Source organism: Hippopotamus amphibius, chromosome 1 (genome assembly GCF_030028045.1).
Source record: "Hippopotamus amphibius kiboko isolate mHipAmp2 chromosome 1, mHipAmp2.hap2, whole genome shotgun sequence".
Classification (NCBI taxonomy): domain Eukaryota; kingdom Metazoa; phylum Chordata; class Mammalia; order Artiodactyla; family Hippopotamidae; genus Hippopotamus; species Hippopotamus amphibius.
In genome coordinates this window covers 199,690,398-199,707,071 of record NC_080186.1, presented here as the reverse complement: position 1 = coordinate 199,707,071, position 16,674 = coordinate 199,690,398, and the positions used below count along the sequence as shown (strand labels likewise).

Genomic DNA, 16,674 nt, shown 5'->3' with positions numbered 1-16,674 from the left:
ATCCATTCATCTGTCAATGGACATGTAGGTTGTTTCCATGTCTTGGCTATTGTGATAGTGCTAGCCGATTATTCTTAATTAGTAAAACTATTGTCAGAATTTCTTAGAATGGGAGTGTGTTTTCCTGTGCCAAATGAATATGCCTAAAGTGTTGGAAAATATTTTTTCTCTTAAATTGATATGCATGCTTTACCTTGTTGCATGGCATGTGTCTCTATAAACTACCTCAGATCACTTTTTAGACCAAGGTGGGAACATAAAGAGGAAATGAATGAATGAAGGGATAAATTTGCTCCAAAAAATAAAGTCTATTACATATTGCATTCATTTTCTAATTTGAGTTAATGAAAACTGTCCAGAGTCCTATAAAATGGTTCCTTTAGTCCCATTAGTTTGCCACAGGTAAACTGAGAGTTAGAAGGCCTGAGTTTTATCTTCCCTACCTACCTGTGTGAGTCTAGGTAAAGTCCTAGGAGGGCCTGTGGGAGGACTTGGCCTCTGAGAAAGTTGCTACATGAGATGATTAGCCCTACCCTCCCTACCCTTTTGCAGTCTCTTCAAGTCACTGATCCGTTTACCTCAAGTGTTACCACGACTTGAATCAACTGAATTCATATAATTTGTGAGGTTTACTGCAGACATATTTGGTTGAAGTCTACTTTTCATTTTAGTAAACATTCCTACTATCTATCTGTTTTGGTTAAAACCTCTCTGAAACAAAATTTAATTTAAAGGAAATGCAGGCAAAAAAGCACCTCTTAAAGACTGTTGGTGGGCAGGGATAGATTCTAGGTGGTTTGTGGATTTCCTCTTTGTAGGAAGGTAGAACAACTTGCTAAGTAGTTACATGCTTAGCTTTCATATAACTACTATAATTGATAGTTTTCTCTAAGTGTTGATGGGCAGAGATTCTTAAGCATAACATTTTGATAGATTCAATTTAGGTATTGAATTGCTTTATCACCAGAGGTTTCACTTACATTTTCCCAGAGTCATCGCAAGGTATATAACATAAGAGAGCTAAGAGTGTATGTGCATTTTTAAAAAAACATACTCCACCTAAAGCTTGGAAGACCAGTCTTCTTTAGATAAAATTTGAACTTAAACTTAATTGTTTATTTTTTTCAGGATTCCAAATTTTCTTCATCTTTCCATTTTTCTTAGATTCTTGTTCATTCTTGTTCATGGAAACTTTCTCTATACCAGAGATACAATAATAGAGAAAAGGTTCAGCAAAATAGAGGAAGAGAGATAATCATAGAAACCCGTATTGAACTAAATGATCCTTGGAATGCAATTTGAAGATGAATGTTCTAAATTATTTTTTTTCTCTGTCTACTTGACAGACTAATAAGGGAATCAGTCAATCAGTCAATCAAACTCGATCAATGAGAACGGAGTGAAGCTCATCTGAGTGGTGATGGATGATACTTAAAAGTGAATTAGTGACTGATCTGGAGAGATTTCAGAGGAGAGCTAACAATGGCAAATCAGGTTAACTTGTATGCATTGCTGACAGGATGTGGGCTGGGCAACAGCAGATTCTATCCAGCAGCCTCCAACTGCCTGTGAAGCTGACCTAGAGACTGCTTCATATCCCATGGATTGAAACAGGTCCATCTTTCAGGCTTGTAATTTTTATAATAATATGTATCAAGCTTAGAAACCTACACTTAAGTATCTGAATACATCTGCACAAGGCAAACAACTCCCAACAATGCCTCCGTGACAATATGCTTGACAATATGCTGTTGGTTGCTAATTGGGAAAAGTCACAAGCAATAATTAGAAGGCATTCTATTGCTTGCTGGGGGGCTGCTTCCCTAAATGGGTTAAAATATTCAGCTCTATTGGGCAACCACCTGGTTTAAAAATCTTTGACAGGTGGTGTTAGCAGTGCATAGTTACTTGTTCATGTAATATCTTTGCAAAAGCTCAAAAATCAAGACAAGGTACAAATGATCATTAATATGACCACTCTTGGGACCTCATCACCTCCTCTAGAGATAAAGTTCCTCCCATGTCAGTTCACGCTCTAAGCCGCTGCCCTTCCTCTCTGTCCTCTCCAGGCCGTGGTGCCAGCAGGATTTTTCCCCCAGGTGTTGACAGTCAACACTTCAGCAAGGTGATTGCCAAGTAGCAGAGGAACATTTTGTAATGCATCCTGAAAGGACATCAAACCCACACTTTTAATAGATTCAAATAAGTAAAATTAAGACAAAGAGAAAGTGTGTGGCTCACATTCTCTCAGCCTTTGAAGCTCAGGATGCCTGTCCAGATCCTATAGTTTTGATTGGATTACATCACTGGATGGAGATATTAGTGCTCAAATCCATTAGGGGTTTATTCACTCTAGAAATTTTTTATATTGGAAAATAAACTATAGGATTTTTTAATTTTGTACTATATCCATTTCCCCCTCATTTCAGTAGTTAGGAAGCTGTTCAATACTTGGCAGTCTCTCTTTAGTCTTATGTTTCTGGTGTATCGTCTCTCCCTGACACTCCTTTCCCCCAAGAAACGGAGGCAGAGAATAGATTTTGAGTGCTCCTGCCTGTGGTAGGCATCCTCTTCCTGGCTCACACCTCACCCTGGCCTTTTTATGCAGCAGGCTGGTGGGATTGCCGGGATACCCAGGGGTGACTTGTGTGGCTCTGACAGTACCCTGGTGGATTGAGCTGATTACTCACAGCCAATTGCTTATTTTCAGGGATTTTCCTATGTTGCCAGCATCATCTGAGGACCAGATGCTTTTAGTCAGCATCTTCTGCAGTTTAAGGAGCTCCAAAAATCTTCTTTTACTCTGGAATCGAATGCCCAGGCCTGAACAAATAGGTTTCCCCTATTCACTCTGAAGGAAGTGTGTGGTTTTTAAAGGAGCAGGTGAACATATGGATACTTTTCATTTCAACACAGAATGGAACACTGTTTTGGAGACAGTGGGGGAGCAGACATGAGTATATATTTTAAGGACTGTAAATTGGTGCACACTTCTTTGGAGGCAGTTTGATTCTATCTACCAAGATTTAAAATGCAGATACTCTTGACTGAGGAATTTTGCTTCTTACCATGTATCCCCAAAGTGTACTAGCATATGTGTTCAAGGGCAAATATATGCTTATACGGCATTGTTTACAATAGCAAAAGATTGGAAGCAATCTAAATGTCCATTTAATAGGGGACTAGTTAAATTATCGCACATCCATACGATAGATTCTTTTAACAGTTGTTAAAAGAAAGAGGCAGGTCTATATGTACCAATGTGGAAAATTTCCAAGATATACTAGATATCTAAGAAGGGATAGACAATGCTGCCATTTATGTTTTAAAAAAAAAAGGGGCTGTATGTACACATGTGTATGCTTGTGTGTAACCTATCTTGATTTATTATCAGCAGTGGACTCTGATGAGGGAACTGGGGAGCTGAGAGAGAACTGAGAGGGAAAGAGTCTTACTTTTCACTGTATGCCTTTTTATAAAGTTTAGAATGTTTTCCTTGTGCATGTAATCCTATTCAAATAAGTAGGTAATTAAACAAATAATAAAGATATTAATTTTTCAATCTTTCTAGGATTTCTTCTCTCTACTTGCTTTCCATAGAAAGGATCTTCTTCCTGGTCATTGGGGTCAGAGAGACCTTTACTCTGGCCCCACTGACTAGCTGTGTGATAGTCAGCAAATTATTTAGTGTTATCCAGAGCCTCACTACTTTTTTTCTCCTCTAAAAAAGATTAATAATATCTCAAGACTAGTGAGACTTAAATAAGACAAGTTCCCTCACATGATGCCTAGGACACAATCCTTAATGGGGCCTTGAGAAAAGGAGGTAATGCTGGTGGGATAGCACCTTACTGCAACCAAAAATGTTTCCTTTGCCCTTGTCTGAAGGCAAATCTTCTCCTCATAGGACACTGAAAGTTTTATGACTTACTAGATTAAAACTAACAAAAAAGGAAGAGAAGATACCATAAAGTAAATAAGGAAAACAACTCCTCCACTGGTGTTATGATTCAAAACAGGTCTCTCATGAGGGCCTCAGACTGGCGTTAGAGCAGGTGGGGCCACGGTCCCACTGAGCTTGAAGCGTCCTCCCCAGGGCCCCTGAAGCTTTACTGTTCTTTGTGGCTGTGACCCTTAGGCCCCTCTTGGGTCCTCTTAGTTTGGCTCAGTCAGCCCAGGAGGACCAAACAGCCACTGAGCTATTCAGAATCTTTTTTCCTCAGTCTCCTGGGGTCTTAACTTTCAGGAAGAGCGTTTGTTTGTTTTTTGGGTTTTTTTCTTGTTCTATTTATTTTTAGTTTTCAAACATGTTTAAAATATTGTTTCTGTTTTGGTGGGAAGAAGAAGGTACTTTTTGAATAAACTGCTTTCTAGGGGAACTGCTGTGTGGCAGTAGAGTGTGTGTGTGTGTGTGTGTTTCTTTTCGGAGATCAGCAGAGAATCTGAAGCAGCTGGAGTGTTTTGTGTTGGTCTCACTGTGGCCGTGGTCTAGTTGCAGTATACTACATCCTGGGTAGTTTTATACAACCAACTTCAGATGCTGCTGAAGCCAGAGGCCATGGCCTTGAATCTACGGAAGAGGACCTAGTTCTTTTGAGCTCTGGTGAGAGGCCTGATACCCATCCATTTTTTCCAGCTTTTGGAATTTGTTCTGGTTGCAGGTTCACAGGTACATCTTGGTGAGGATGGGTTCTTCTGTGAGTAGCAGAAGCCGCAGTTCTTTTCACCTGTCCCCACTCCCATTCCCCACGTTGCTTCAGTGTGTAGTGTAGGGCCAGGGTGGAGGGTGCTGGCTCTGGAGGCCGATTGACCTGGGTTTGAAAGCCAGACTTGCTACTTTCTAGCTGGGTAGCCTTGGTGTCTTAATTCACTTTGGCTGTTCTAACAGAATACCATAAACTGGGTGGCTTACAAACAACAGAAATTTATTTCTTACAATTCTGAAGGCTGAGATGTCCAAGGTCAAGGCATCAGTAGATTCACTGTCTGGTGAGGGTCCACTTCCTCATAGATTGTTCCTTCTTGTGTATAACCTCATGTGGCAGAGGAAGAAGTGAGGGGTTTCTCTGTGATCTTTTTATGAGGGTACTAATCTGATTCTAATTACAGGCCCTGCCTCCTAATACTGGCATAATGGGGGTTAGCTTCTCAACTTATCAATTTGTGGGGGGACAGAAACATTCAGATCATAGCACTTGGGTAAGTTATGGACTCTCCCAAAGTCTTAATTTCTTCACCCATGATACAGGGATAATAATGGTACCTGTCTCATGGGGCTGGTGTGCTCAGCAAGTGCCTGGCACACAGCGAGCCCTCAGTCAGGTGCAGTGCTAGCTCACACTCTGGCTGTCTTTCCACTTGATGATGAGTTCTTGCAGAATAAACACTGTGTCTTTCCCTTTATTATATTCCAAGTGCCCAGCACATTACCTAGGCACTTGATGAATAAATGAATGAGAAATGAATGAATGAGATTCCCAAAGCAGAGTCACAATGTGACTGGTTTTATGACACATTTACTATTCTTATTTAGCTGGCATCCTTGGAAGAACTCCTTTTAACTTCATTTCCTCTTGACTACTCCTCTCCCCTTGGAAAACTCTCCTGCTTCTATATATTGTCCTATAAGTTATTTTTCACAGGTGCCTTATTATAGTTCATTTTTTCTTTTTTGGTCTTAAAGAAACTCTCTCATTCTCAAGACCAAAAGAAAAGAAAAGGAAATAAAAAAATGATCTCAGATTTATAGCAGATTTTGTTAGTATTTCTTGTTTCTTAAAATATACATTTGGCTAGAAAATAGGACAAATATTTGCTTTTCAGGATTTTATGTATAAAATTCTCTTAGGTCTACTCTGTGGCATTCAATATGTATCCTTAGACTCTTTCCTCTCCAAACTTGAATTGGACATCTTTTAAGTTTTCCCGTATCTTCCTGATGTAGCTTTATGATACCCAAATTCAAGATCGCCATTACTGAGTTGGTTCAAACTATGCATTATGACTTTCAAAAAGTGAAAACCAACCAGTTACCTGTTTTGTATTTGACCTAAAAATTCTTATAACATACTACCTAGTAAATGGAAATAATTTAATATGAGCTTTCCCACCAGATATTGTGATTATAAAGAGAAGGCATTGGAGTTTTTCTATTTCCTGGAGAGAAATCTTTTTACTTCTGCCTTTCAGACATAGACAAACTGGGCTTTGATACTTTGTTGGCAGATTTATAATCATAGAAGGAAAGAGCTGGAAGAGACCACAGAGGTCATCGAGTCCAACCCTTTCATTTTGCACAGACACTGTGAGTCTTAACCAGGATCACAGAGTTAGTGACAGGATGGTGCCTAGAAGCCAGAACTCTTAAATCATTGTTCAGTGATTTTTCTTTTTTCTTTTTCTTTTTTTAAAATTTTATTTATTTATTTATTATTTTTTTGGGGGGTACACCAAGTTCAATCATCTGTTTTTATATACATATCCCCGTATTCCCTCCCTCCCTCTCAGTGATTTTTCTAATTCATGCAATGCCTTTTCTCCTACACTCAAGATTTAGAGGCTTTAGTGATTCACATTCTGATATTGTTATTCTTTTTTTTTTTTTTTTTTTTGGCACACGGGCTTAGTTGCTCCGTGGCATGTGGGATCTTCCTGGAGCTGGGATCGAACCTGTGACCTCTGCATTGGCAGGTGGATTCTTAACCACTGCGCCACCTAGGAAGCCCCTGATATTGTTATTCTTAAGTTAAATAATTAGAGGATTGATGGCAGAAGATTGATTTCACTGAGGAAATTCCACAGGCAGTGATGAGGGTGTGCCAAATTATTAAAATGAGAGAAAGGAAAAATGGGGGATCAAACAAAATGTGTTTGGGATCATATTTGATAGGAAGACCAGCATTTTGTGACCTAATTTATTATCTAGTATAGAGATGAGTCTAGTGCACATGAAATGCGTAATGAACAATATACAGATGTTTGTGAAGTGACAGATTATATGGTATAGAGAAAATGTTTATTGAATAGTGCAGGAGTGAAAGAAGGCTTCATGGAGGACGTGAAACTAAATCCAGGCCCTGAAGAATGAGAAGGGTTAGGATATGCAGTTGGAGAAGCAGGACATTTTATACAAGAGCAAACAGCATGTGTGTAGTAGTAGAAGGCACAATGAAGCAGTGTCGTTGTGAGTCTTGTGTGTTCATGGGAAACTGGTGATGAAGCCAGTCTGACTAGAAAATAAGGACAGGTTGGTAGGGTAGAGTCAGATTATAAAGGACTGAAAGTCAGGCAGGAGAGGTCAGACGTGTAGACCTCAGAAAGCTCATCTTGCATTTTGTGCTAAACTGTGACTACAGAGACCTGTTTGAGATGGTCACTTGGACAGTTTGGTTTGGAGACTCTGAACGGCTAGTTACCAGGCACTTCAGTATACAGGTGGAAGATGTAAGATGGCAGAGACAAGTGAAGATGGAAAAGAAGAAGAAAATATATAGACTTTCAAAGGAATAATCACTGGGGTAACTAGTTAGATTTGGTAGGTCAAGAGAAGAAATTGTTCAAAGTTGGGTCCCAGGGTTTTAACCTGGGTTACCAAGCTCAAAAAAGTTCGTCTGTGTCCCTGAACTTCTTTTTCTGCCAAGACTAGAGTTTGAGCTGATTGCTCTAATAGAATCTATTCCTATTGGCCAATCTTTCTCTTTCCACATCTCTTTTCTTCTTGTTTCAGGTTACAGAACTGTTGTATTAAAGGCGTGTCTCATTTCCCTTAAGGAAAAATAATATTTGTAAAGAGGTTCTTGGTTCCTTGCACCTGCCTTCTGATTATTGTTGACTTTGCCACTTAAGTTATGGTTAAATATATAGAGAAAGATCCCTGGAGCCCATTAGTCTCTGCAGGTGAGAATGTATTTAATCTATGGGAGAAAACAACATTACTTACCTGGAATGTTTATTCTCTGACTAATAATTTAGTTATATTGATCCACCCTCTATGCCCAATGAGCTCCCAAAGGATTTTGTGTTGAAGGGGAGGGCATTAGAAATGGTTTAATTCACGTATATAACTGAGGAGTCCGTTGAGGAACCTTGGGTATACTCACTAGGAGACTGATGAAGTTAAAAAATATATATTGTGCACAGAGGCCTGCAGATCTTGTATAACAGAGTGACATATTTTTTTCTGGTCCAAGAGACATCTCATTCTGTCATTGCCATATCTCCTTCACCCTGAGAGAAACTAAAAAGAAGATACACTAGAAGAGGGCTGTGCTGCAGATTTTCCTAATGCCAGCAAATATTTACATAGCATTTATTATTACTATTATTATTATTATGTAATCCTCACAGTGATCTTGTGATTACTTGTAGATATAATTATCATTCTCATTTTACAGATAATGATACTGAGAAAGGCTGAGAGAGGTAAAATGAGATGGGTGTTAAACTGGCTCTAAGATTTTAAATCCGGAATTTCTTACTCTACTGTGGAGAGCATGGGCAAGAAGTCAGGCTCACAGAAGCTGCCAACTTGTTTATGTGTTTTATTTTTCAATTATGTGACACTGGTTCTTTATGGATTGTTTGGACTTGTCTATTACAACAAGTAATTCAGAGGGCTGTATATTTCTTTCCACTGGCTATTAGTTCCTGTGAACTAATTATGTTACAAGAGTCATCCTTACAGCTGTGTAAATTATCCAGCAAACCCAAACTCTTGCTTTGCTTTTTGTAAGGTCCTGCTTGAGTTGGGAAAAAATGGGTGTTCCATTTCTCTCACTATATTTAGCTGTCTGGAAATGGTAACTTCTACCTGCCTCTTGGGAGTTTGGCTCAAAGCCAAGGTGTTTGGGCAAGGGAGGGGTGAGTGGCTAGTTTAGGCTTTATCTTGTGTCAGCCATTTTTCAGGGGCAGCATTTTGAGAAAAATGTCACCACATGGCTGAAGGAAATGCTGTTTTGCAAACATGATGTGGTTTTCTATGACTTTACTCACTTTTTTACCCCATTAGGCTTTCTTGATCAGCTTGTCTTTTGGTCATGTGTTACTCTAAAGTAGAGTTCCATGAAAGGTGGCATGTTCTCTGCTTGAACCTGTGGCAAATCATCATCACTGTTTTTAAATTCCAAGAAAATATTCTAGGCACCAATGAAAAATTAGCTGGGTTTTCTTCCTTATGTGATATAATCATTGCATTCCTTGACTGGAGGAGACCTTGAGAAGGCCAGCTTATACTTTCTACCTCGCCCCCATCTGCTTGACATGGATCTATTAAAAACATCCTTGGAAAAAGAATCACATTGTATTAAACCCATAAAGAGAGTCCAACTTCTTTTTATTATTATTTCTAATGTTTAGCATTTAGGCTGTGTTTAAATAAGAGAAAAACACAGTTGATGACAAAGCTGACCAACTTTGTAGCCATCTTCCTGTTTGTTTTGGCCCCTACACAGCCAGTTGAACTGATTATGTAAACATCAGCTATTCATATGGAAGAAGGCTGGAGTATGTGACACTCAGGTCACAAAGAAAGACCTAACCTTAGTATCAGTAAATTCATTTTTTACCTTATGTCAGTTTCTGGGGTGTTATTCAAGTAAATCTCCTCTGAAGCTGCCCTCAATGGAGATGGGAATACCTTCCTGCCAACTACTGTGTAAGAAACCTTCGTATATACTGGAAGATAAGATAAAGAAACTTTGGATTCTTAGTCTAAAACATCAGAGACCTCTTTGCTGCTTGCTGCTCAAGTCATCCTAGGAGCCTAAAGTTGCTCATTAAATGAAATTTCTTATAAACACTTGGCACAAAGCCCAGCAGTTTTAAGGGTTTGCAAAAAATTAGCTATTATTCTTATTTAAAGAAACCAGAGCTTAAAATGAGCCCTCCACACAGAGGAGGACAAAGGAAGGTGATAGAACAAGTTGAAGGTGTTGGGAGCAGAACCAAGCCATTGTCCTAATGATTCCCTTTGAACAACTGTCATAACTTTAGGGAAGAGGCGTTCTCACTCACTACCCAAACAAGCCTCTGTGCAATACTGTGGTGTTGCTTCCGTTTCATTTAAAAACTTAGTGATCTGTTTCCTATTTATCCACAGTTGACCTGGTCATTCTCAAATTCTCTTGTTCAAAGATCCTATTCCATTACCATCTACAGCAGAAATGTCTGAAGGCAGATGGCCCCTAACACCTGAGTGAAGGGCTGTTTCTGCTTGGGTCCAGCAGATCCCTAAAGTACCTGATCAGATGACGTTAGGTGAGAACCCCACACCAGTGTTCTGAACAGGCCAGTGTCATTAGAGCTGGTGAAAGGATGCAGCTTTTGGGGAGTATTCCCATCAGTGCACTCCTGTTGGCAGTGTTTTGCATGTGTTCATGCAGATGAGTCACACAGATCACCAAAATTACCAGGACACTTAAAACCACGGTTTCCTGTGCCCTGCCACCTGATATTCTGATCCTTTAAGTTTGAGACAGGACCCAGGGAAAAGTTTTAGAAGCTTTTTAAATGATACTAGGAGGCTTTGGTCTCAGTAATTGAGCTTTTCCAAAGGAATGATTTATCCTGAATGAATGGGGAAGCTTTTTGAGCTTTAACAGTTCACTCACCTATCTACAAATATAATATTTTACAGGGCTTTGGAGGGCTCTGATTTAATTCTATTATTAGCCCTTATTGAATTAGTTGTGCCTCCTACAAAGTTCATGGCAACACCAAAGTCTTTACTGGGATTTCAAGGTAAGACAGGCTTTTCTTAAGTCATCTTCAGTTTCTGAGACGTGGGCTGGTGGGCTGTGTGAGGGGGAGCAGTGTCTGGTCAGTCCATCTTCCCAGGCCTCCCACTGCAGGATCAGCCTCTTCTTTGCCACAGTCTTGCCCAGGTGTGGAAGTAGACTGATGGCCTTAGTCTTTATTCTCCTGGGCCTGGCATGAATTCTACCATAGGCAGGTTGTATCTGATGTGCCAGATGTGAGTGCTGTGTGACCTCTCTCTTGGAGCCTGCCCCTCCCCTAACATGCTGGGTTCTGCCTCAGTTTACCAGCCTAACTTTCCAGTTCTTCACCGGGTCTACAGCCTATCTTGAGTGTTGGCCCACTGGCCCAGCCCTCTACCTTACTGCCTGGCTCTTGCCTCTTCTCTCCTGTGGCCTGCTCTCTAGATTCCCTACCGATTGATCCTAGAGCCCATGGAGTGGAGTGTCCTGTGGGGCTAACAGTACATCTCTAGACGTAAACTGCCTGCATTAGAAGCTGGCTTGAGCATCTTCTAGCTGTGTGAGCTTGGGCAAGTGACCTAACCATTTAGTTTCTTCATCTTACTTTCTTTATCTTTTTTACCTTAGTCTCATTATCTTTAAAATGGAGAAATAATAGTATCTACCTCACAGAATTGTAAGAATTAAATAAGACAACACATGTAAAATACTGAAAAAGTGCTTAAGTGTAAGCTGCTCTCATTATGTTATTATTGGCTTACTCGGAGTCATGAAACCATTGCCTGCTTGATTACAAATTTTGTCTGCTGTATGAAGTTGAGTTCACCACATCCTTAGGATGTTGTCCATTGTGCTGCCCAGCATATGAGTTCCCAGATGCTTATCCTTCCCCATCTCCCAGCAATGTCAGCTGTGTTTCCAGGGACCCTGCAAATATCTTGCCCAACCAGCCTCATTTATAACAACTTATTCTCTTCAGTTTTCTTGCTTTTTTCCTGACTGAAATGACCAAGTTCCTTCAACATCATAGGTTACCCTCCCTTCCTCCCCGCCAACCCCGGCCCAGCTGTGTTGGGTCTTAGTTGTGGCACACAGGATCTTCGTTGCGGCATACGGGATCTTTCGTTGCGGTGCATGGGCTTCTCTCTAGTTTGTGGCATGCGGGCTCCAGAGTGTATAGGCTCAGTAGTTGCAGCACACGGGCTTAGTTGCCCCAGGGCATGTGGGATCTTAGTTCCCTCACCAGGGATTGAACCAGAGTCCCCTGCACTGGCAGGTCGATTCTTAACCACTGGACCACCAGGGAGGTCCCAACTTCATAGGTTTTAATTTCTAATCTTTCTGCCTCCACTTTCAACCTTTTTCAAATTCTTTACTCATTTAGTTGTTTCAACCAAATGCAGTTTAAAAAGGCTACAAACTAGGCTGAGGGCAGTGGAAAGATTATCTTGGGGTTTCTATGTCCTTTCCCTGATTCTCCATCAGGAGCATGCTAACATGATGAACCTCAGAATGCAGATGTTTACGTGCTCTGACTCATAACCAAGGTTTTCTGTGTTTTTTTTGCATTATTTTGCAAAAATAAGATCTCCTCAAGAAACTGCTCGTCTATTATGGGAGGCTTAGTGGTAGGCTGCCTTCTTCTTTTTTTGTTTTTTTAAATTTTTGCGGTGGTACGGAGAATGAAATAACAATGAGATGAGAAAGAGTATTGCTATTTATTCAGGAAATATTTAATTAGTACCATTTTGTGCCAGGCATTGGTCTAGGTGCTTAGGAGGATATGAATGAATAAAACAGACAGAGATCCATGTCATGGAAATTCTCTATCAAAAGTGGACACAAAATCAATAGTTGTCTTTTAATCAAAATATTTTTGTTAAAATTTGAAGGGTAGAAATATTTTAAGATGTGTTAAAGTTTAAACAGATCATCGAAAATTGGGAATTATGACATTTTATGTGCTTGGCAAAACCCAGATACTAGTGATATTTGAATTAGTAAACAAATATAATAAATAGTAAATGTAATTACCTTGGTTTTTTTTTTTTTTTTTACATTTTCAGAAGCTAAACTGAACAATGAAAAGTATATAATTTTATTCTGGTGATCTGGAATCTTCTAGAAAATGTTGATGAGGCTATGAGGTTCTAAGGTAAATTGTGTGTAGTAAAATTTACAAATACTGTTTGACAGTGATCTGCCATCCTCTGCGAGGGATTGGCAATCTTTTGGATTAAAAAAAAGTCAGATCTTCATTTATTATGATTTTCCAAGTAGTAGCAGAGGTGGCGTTCCTATCTAAGAAGAGTTAGTGGTGATGGTGGCAAGAGTGTTGGGAGGGCAGGTGTGAGAGTGGTTTAAAGCTCATTTTCTTCTCACATGTATGTTGTTAGGTTGTCTGGTGGATGTAGGGGTTATTTCAGGACATTCGGGGGCAGCAAAACTGACAAAGGATACAGAAAAGAGAGTAGCTCCTTCCAGCCTTTAAAAATACAAATCACTTGGCAAAGAGTCATATCTTAATTCTTTTTAAACTAACATACTAATATTATAGAAAAGAAAACCACATGAAACTGTGTTTTGAAATGGTTCTGATATTTTAGTATATTTAAATTTATGCATTAAAATATTAAATAGAAAAAAATAAAGCATAGCTCTTAAAAGAAATAGAGTGGAAATGTAGAAATTTGGTGCAAATTCAACAAAATGTTATTGAAAATCCAGCCTGTATCCAGCATTTTGCCAAAACCCTGTGAATACAAAAATTGGCTGAGACACATCTCTAATTCTCAAAGAACTCACAGTATGGTAAAGGGTGAGGGTGACACACACAACACCAAATAAATACTATTCAATGCTGCAGATGGTCTATCAGGCTAGATTTCCTCAAATTACAGTGAGGAGGAGAATGGGCTGGTTCTGGGTGTTATTTATCAGGTTTTTTTCTCTCTTTTTATTTTTTTTCTTCAATCTTATGGTTTAATTGTATGTGTGGATTTTTGTGCAAGTCATCTCAAATTCTTTCGAGAAGTACGAAATGTCCTTTAACAGTCAATCAATAAAGATAATCCTCTGGTAACTTAAAATTTGAATACACAAATATTATTAGTAATCTTAAGCCATTATATATATAACACCCCTCAAACAAATAGGCTGTTGAGAAAAAGTTTCAGAATGAATTAGCTGGAGGGCTTGTCCAAAGTTGTAGTTTTTTCTGATTCAAAGAGATTCTCACTGGGTAATTTCCTTGCATTTGTATAACGTCAGTCTCGTGTTCTTTTTACTCTAGCTGAGGCACAATGAATCTGGCCAGAACTGGGAAGAGAGGGCAACTGTGAAGAAGGAGGATTCTCCAGGTAGGAAGGCTGGTAAAATTTTAGTTCGGGGGGATTACAGGAGAGGGAAAATGGGGTCTGCCTAGGTAATTAGGAATGAGATGTTTAAAAAGGTGGATGCCATTTCTGATCCCAGAGAGCAGGTTGAGAAGGTAAGATTTCAGTCAGTAACCCCAAAGCACAATCAGATGAGTATAGCCTAAATGCTTCCAATTCTAAAAATCAAGACAGGAAGAAAGTTTGGGCATGAGAAGCAACACTGCATTAAATTAAATAAGTAGTGACAGGAGTCAAAGAGTCATATGATGGAAGGCACCAACTTATTTGTATGAGTTTGCATTTCTTTACATCTTATTTTATGTAATTTTAAGAATATTTTATGTTGATTATAATTAGCAATGTTAATGAATAGCTTCCTATTTATATTGTTAGTTTAGCAAAACTTCTTTTGTACAAAAAGAAAAACTGACTCAATTGTGTGTTAGATATTCTGAGAAACTTGTCTGTGGAGAGCCAGCTGGAATACATGACATAATCCAGACTCTATTGTGTCCCCTAGTGGCCACAACACAAATTGCAGGCATAGTGATCCTGTGCTGGAAGAATTAGCCAGCCTTGAAAATCCAAACTTACTGAGTGACAGTAAACAGCAAATTATGGCAGGGATTGATCAGCAACCACTTTAAGTCAAGAATGGAGCATACAATATTGTCATTACTTATTCCTATATTTCCCATTAGGTGATAAATTTTGTGAGAGTAGGAAATGTATTTGGCTTATTTAAAGTTACGTCTCTAGACCCTAACAATATATGATGTATAGTTGGTATTTGAGAAAAGTTGTTAAATAAATGAGACACTTGGGTGAGGGGTAAGGAGAGAAGCAGAAAAAAGGAGGTAGGAGGACCTCAAAATTGAACTGTATTTATTTCCCAAATTTGCCCAGAATCCTCTTTGGCTTTTCCCATGAGCCCAGATGTTTAACTCCATGTAGAAGGGCTTATTAAGCACTAAAAAGAGTCTTAATTTTAGTTTTCAAAGTATTGATTTGTCTGTCTATTGACAGCATGTTTCTTAACAACGTTAGTAATTTCATTGGTAGTTTCTTTGTAGTCTTAGAACTAAGAATTCAGGGCAAAGATGTGAGATTTCAGACCAAAATACATTTTCCATCACCTAAAATACACCAAATTGAGTTAAGACTGTGGTCTCCAGAGAATTCTCAGCACCCAGCCCTGTCCATTTTATAGAGAGTGGGTAATGTAATGCCTTTATGAAAGTGCCTATTTAATTCATATGAATTAAGTGGAAACACCAAACAGAAGAGTTTTAACCACAGAGATAAAGTAACCGTCTGAGTTGCAAAGCCAAGAATGAGTCCAAGTTAATGGACACACATTAGGAAAGGCTTAGGAGAGTCCATTAGAAGAGGCACTGCAGAAATACAAAGTGGGGTCTTACAAAGGATCTTCTCCATACGGATTAAGGATTAGTGCTTTGAAAATATGATAGCATATAGAAAAATAGCATTAGGAAGAACTGAAAAAGCCATTTTCTAAAGCAGCCATTCTCACCAGCGTGCAAAAGATGCCTTTCAGCTGGAGTGGCTTTTGCCATTGCCTAGTGCCAGGGAGCTGCAGCATTGGCAGGCAGCTTTACACGGCTCCTTCCCTGCAGGAGTGCCAGGAAGGAGAGGCTTCCAGAGCGTGTCTGCACAGGAGACCAGAAAGTTCAGGTTCCTTAAGGTCTAAATAAGGAGATTCATTCTGTCTAAGATTCCTCCTTACTCAATCCTTGATGACTCCAGAGACAGTAGCCCTGTTGGTTTCATTATATTATTTAAAAGAACATCTTAAAAATGTTAATAGGACTCCATGACTAACTATATGCATTGTAACACAAGATAAGGTCAGTTTTCCACACCTTTTGTCTATTTTATATACTACGAGCCGTCAGACTCCTGAGGTCCTCCTAGAATTTCAGTGAACAATTCCAGACATCCAAGAAACATTTTTTATGAAAGTGCTATTTTTCAATAACTAGCATATGAAAATAAAAACAGTTTGACCATCACCTCTCGGCAAAAGTACAACATTTTTAGACGGTAAATAAACAGAAGGTTGTTTTAAGGTGCAGTAAACTTGGGCAAGGAAAAGTAGTCTGGAGATGAATGCAAGAGCAGGAGGAAGGGTAGAAAGGGAGAAGAAATCTGGGTGGTAATTCTACAATCCTGTGACTCCACCGTGGTCTGTGTTCCAGTGACATCTGTAACAACTGGCAGAATCTCAGGACCCCCTTGTCCCCCCAACTGACTGAACTGTTAAAAGGATTCCCAAATGATTTGTATGCACACTGAAGTTTAAGAGCTTGGCTCTAGGAGTCCTGAGAGGTTGGGTTCTGAGTAGTAAATCTACAGTTGCTGGGGCTTTTCAAACTTCAGTATGCATGAGAAACACCTGGGGAAATTGTTAAAAAGGCAAGTTCAGGGTCCAGATCAAACAGGTTGTGATTCTGTAGGCTTGTGTGGTACTTAGCAAAGCTGTATTTCTAACACATTTCCCAGGGGTTTTGCATAGATGGTCACTGGAGCACACTTGAGGAAACCTCTGCCGCTGATATCAA

The 16,674-nt window shown here is 39.4% G+C and overlaps 1 long non-coding RNA gene across 2 annotated transcripts in view; it reads left to right on the top strand.

Moving 5' to 3' along the window:
* The window catches only part of LOC130855344 (uncharacterized), a 238,017-nt gene that overhangs the window by 125,974 nt on the left and 95,369 nt on the right, over positions 1-16,674 (top strand). Inside the window, exon 4 of one of the 2 annotated variants that reach the window (XR_009054304.1) lies at positions 14,008-14,074. The exons of the other annotated variant lie outside the window; for it this stretch is intronic. This is a non-coding gene — a long non-coding RNA (uncharacterized LOC130855344). The remainder of the gene's footprint in view (positions 1-14,007; positions 14,075-16,674) is intronic. 2 annotated transcript variants of the gene reach the window in all.